The sequence below is a fragment of the Austrofundulus limnaeus genome, unplaced genomic scaffold, assembly GCF_001266775.1.
Source record: "Austrofundulus limnaeus strain Quisiro unplaced genomic scaffold, Austrofundulus_limnaeus-1.0 Scaffold6, whole genome shotgun sequence".
Classification (NCBI taxonomy): Eukaryota; Metazoa; Chordata; class Actinopteri; order Cyprinodontiformes; family Rivulidae; genus Austrofundulus; species Austrofundulus limnaeus.
The window spans coordinates 3966684-3971107 of NW_013952408.1; the positions used below are offsets into that span (position 1 = coordinate 3966684).

Here is a 4424-nt window from a genome sequence, read left to right on the forward strand (position 1 = left end):
AGCTTCGATGAAGATCTGTCCGACTGTGTTTACAAGCTGCCTTCTGAGAACCTRCCRYTGGTGAGTYGGCCGTCGGGTCKTTTTCCACRCGGCCTCRTGCTTTCTTTCTTTTCAATCGCTCTTTTCCTGAAACTACAGCTGGAAGAAGCTGCCAAAGAGGTGGCCGACGAGGTGACTCGTCCTCGGCCTGTCGGGGAGGAGACGGAGCAGGACGTCTGAAGGGCGACGCTCATCATGCCTCCATTCGCAGCCTGAAGGTACCTGATCTCGTTGTTTTGTCGCCCACTGCTGAAGCCAGAAGGAAAATAATATTGTTTGTGAATTTCCACTTGCCGCCTCGTGCAGTCGGAGCAGGCGTCCCGTCTGGTGAAGGTGCACGGTGTCATCATCTCGGCCACGACGGTCAAGGCCAAGGCCTCCAAGGTGTGCCTGCAGTGCCCCGGCTGCCGCGCCGTCCTCCCCGACGTCCCGCTGCCTCCGGGCCTGCAGGGCTTACGCTGTGCCGCGCAAGTGCAACAGGTGACCGCGAGACACGCCGGTTTCAGCTGRAGCTTTTAACGAGTGGCGTGGATTCTAACGAGCCCTTCTGTCTCAGTAAGAACGTCGGGAGGGTGAAGTGTCCCGTGGACCCGTACTTCATCGTCCCGGACCGCTGCGTTTGCGTGGACTTCCAGACGCTTCGCCTGCAGGAGTCTCCGGACGCTGTGCCTCACGGAGAGATGCCCTTCACCTCCAGCTGTACTGTGACCAGTAGGAGGAGCGCAGTCCGATGGAGGCGTCCAGTCCAGAGTGGTTTGTTCGGCTGAGTCTTGACTTCTCGTCCTCAGGTATCTGTGYGACCGTGTGGTGCCTGGGAACGGGGTGACCATCATGGGTATGTACTCCATCAAAAAGATGGCTGCAGCCAAGGTTTACCTCCGCGTGGTCGGGATCCAGGTGGATGATGGGTTATTTTTTTGCTGTTTTATTTTGCGTCTCCTGCAGGTCGCGGTGCCACCGGGTCAGTGTCTCCACAGGAGGAGGAGCTGTGAGCTCTTGCTGCTTCTCCTAACATCTATACGACTCTCTGGCCCGCTCCGTAGCTCCGTCCATCTAYGGCAGCGACGATCTGAAGAAGGCCATCGCCTGTTTGCTGTTTTGAGGCTCGAGGAAGAGGTGACACTGCCTTAAAAGTTGTTAAAAGTGTTAAACTGGTTCTAAAATTGCTCCAGTCTAACCTTGAGTACATAAAACAGACTCCACCATGTCAGGATTGATTAAAAAAAACCACACTCACAACAGAAATGATCTAATCTGTGTGAAAACTAAGTCTAAATATAATTCTAGATCTCATTGTTGAAGCTACGATTTGTTTTTTTTTGTTTGTTATTTTTGTCCAGGCTGCCCGACGGTCTCACTCGCAGGGGCAACGTCCACCTGCTGATGCTCGGAGACCCTGGAACAGCCAAGTCTCAGCTGCTCAAGTTCGTGGAGTGATGCTCGCCAATCGGGGTGAAWAATCCTAATCCTGAGCCGATCGGTTCGCAGTGCCCYGCCTCTCCCCGCACCAACAAAAAGTGTGGCTCAGAGAGAATTAAAATCCCTGGTTTGAACTGCTCAGCCACAAACACGTYAGCCTGCACGGCCAAACAAACTGTCAAAAGCCGCAATGAAAAGGACAAGATTGTTGGACAAATGTGCGTTGTTCAAAACGGTATGTCCGAATAAAACAGAAATCCGCTGGTTTTCTTCTTTAAAACTTTATTTTTAATCTTCTGACTCCAATCAGGTTCACAGAACAGCACTCAGCACACAGGCCTCAGTRAGACCTTAGGCTGAACCAAAACAAACAGACAAGAGCTCTGCTCTGAGCAGACACACTGCAAAACACTGACAACTTATTTTCACTATAAATAATGAATAGAGCTTATAATGTATCTTTCTTCCTGGTTACATCCCAGGAGACGTTACCTTTTACGTCAGACGTCAGAACGTACTCAGTTTTGTTTAGGCTAAAGGAAGAACACATGATAACACACACACCAGCTCTTATTCTGTTATGGCCTTAAAGATTGAAATGRTCAGAAAGTATAAAATRCTAAACTGAATYTAATRTTCAATTAATCAGTTACAAAATTYCTTCAAGACCATAAACATGCTGAATATTCTCAGGAACAGACGAGCCCACGTATTTTAAACATTTATGAAAAGGACGAGTCACATACGTTGCTGACGAGACCCCAAATATGTCACAGCCCGAGTGTCTGGGATGACTCCGGACACTTCAGTATTTAAACACATCTTTTATTATTAACAAAGACCAGCCTGAACAAAGAGAGCTGGGAGCTCAGGCCAAAACCAACAAAAGAGAGAGGGAGCAGCCCCAAACCGGCCCACGGTTCACAATCTGATTCAGGACCCCCACCCCTTTACTTACTTACTTACTTACTTTTGTTACTTTTAGTGGTTTTAACTAGCCTTTTGCTGCTTTTAAATTTTAGCCAACCTTTGACTACTAGCTGTAAACACTGTTTTTGAGCACAAAGACGACCTGCTCCAGTGTTATGAAACCATCAGAGACTCAGAAGAGTTTGATGCCACCACTGTGAGAGAAGCTGGAGGATATGTGAGGCTGTTGGAGGACGACACTTTCAGCTTCTTTCTGAAACTGTTCCATCTTGTCATGCCTCATGTGGACATTCTCTACAGCCCAGCTCCAGAAGCGGACCATCGACTCTGTCTTTGTTCAGAGAATCATGCAGCAGTTCACAGACAACATAGAAAAGTGCAGGTAAATTATTTTGTATGTTGTGCTGTTTAATTTTACTATTGTACTTAACCAACTAATATTTCTTGTTATTTTACCTGTTGACTAAAGATGAATTTTTCCCACTTGTTTCTGTTCAGAGATTTCATTCCCTACTCTCTGTAAAGAACATGATGTGTCTCAGCAGGAGAAAAAAATGTTGCTCACTGGGCTCAGGTGATCTTCACATCTCCTCTGACCACAGCTGAAACTGAGAGGAGTTTCTCAACACTGAAGACAATCCAGACTTTCCTCAGGTACAACATCACATCTCACTGCACTGACCATGCTCTCTGTAGAGAAGAATCTGGTTAAAACATCCCTGACTTTAACCAGAGTCACGAAGAAATTTGCTTCTCAGTAACAGAAGGGCAAAATTTATGTATAAAAAAAATAAAACACTACATGACATTGTAATGTTGCTTTATTATTTTCATTTTTTTAATAAATACACTGGCGTGATACAACTTAGTACATTTTGATTGCTTTCTGAGATATGTCTATTTTGTAGTTGTAGCCCCCCCTGGAGAAAAATCCACCAGTCGCCATGCATTGGCCTGTTCTCTTTACACATGCATGCACATATCCTGGTTATCCAAAGCTCACATGCACTGAGATGAGTTTGCACAAAGAAGTTTTTTTTTTTTCTTATGAATGTCACACCTGAAGTGTGTTCATTTCCATTTGTAGTTGGTTTTGGCTCTAAGAGGCAGATCAGACGAGTTTAATGACGCAGAACAACAGAGATGACCGTGTGTATTAAATGTTCTCAAAGTTTTGCCGCTTTAACTTTCTAACCTGTACAAATACACTTTGTTCCCTTATCAAGACAGTTTGGACAAAAAAATTAAACTCACTCAGATGAACTGAAATCATTGCAACAAAACCTATCATTTTTTTTGTTTCCCCCTTCCACGTTGAGTGTCAGGAAAACTTACAGGAAGAGTAAATAAAAGCAATTGCAGCAGATCCTGCTCACAAAGTCACACTGGGTGCAACCTGATCTGAGTCATTTGAACCAGCTCTGCTAGTTCAACAAACGCCAGTAACATACAAACACAGCGGCAGCAGCTTCAGGTGTATAAAACAAGCCTTCAGAGATTAAAACAGGGAGTATGGTGGAACTCCCAGGTGTTCTATTGTGCTCCTGATCTGTTCTGCACCTGCGTTCACACTGACGTCCATCCGCTCCGGGATTATGTAATCTCCATGGTGTTTGTGATACTGATGTTTTGGCACATTTTACATGCTAGGTTTGGGGTGTAAAACATGCTAACTTTACTTCTGAATTCATCATTTTGTGTTTAATCTAATGAAAATTCAGAGCTTTATTTGAAGATGGCCACCGCTGTTACACTTTATTTGCACTACAGACTATTTTTCACAAAATAAATAAAAAAATTAAGTCAGTAGTGCCGATTCTCTAAATGATTTGGAGTTATTTCATTATTTTTTGTTATATATTATTGTACTTATTTAATACAGAACATTTTTATTTTCCCAACATCTTTGTCTTGGGTTTTATTGTCCTCGACAAACTAAAGGAATACTCACAAAATTATTTAAAGTGTATCTTACCCCCCTGTGAAAAGATAACTCCGACCCAAGGCGAAATTTGAAAAATGCATCAAAGTGGGTA

General features: G+C 44.4%; 1 long non-coding RNA gene across 1 annotated transcript in view; it reads left to right on the top strand.

Moving 5' to 3' along the window:
* The first annotated feature begins 400 nt into the window (after positions 1-400).
* The window catches only part of LOC106534409 (uncharacterized), a 10678-nt gene continuing 6654 nt past the window's right edge, over positions 401-4424 (top strand). The window contains exons 1-6 of the long non-coding RNA XR_001312345.1: positions 401-519; positions 596-874; positions 985-1155; positions 1380-1693; positions 2526-2770; positions 2887-3042. This is a non-coding gene — a long non-coding RNA (uncharacterized LOC106534409). The remainder of the gene's footprint in view (positions 520-595; positions 875-984; positions 1156-1379; positions 1694-2525; positions 2771-2886; positions 3043-4424) is intronic.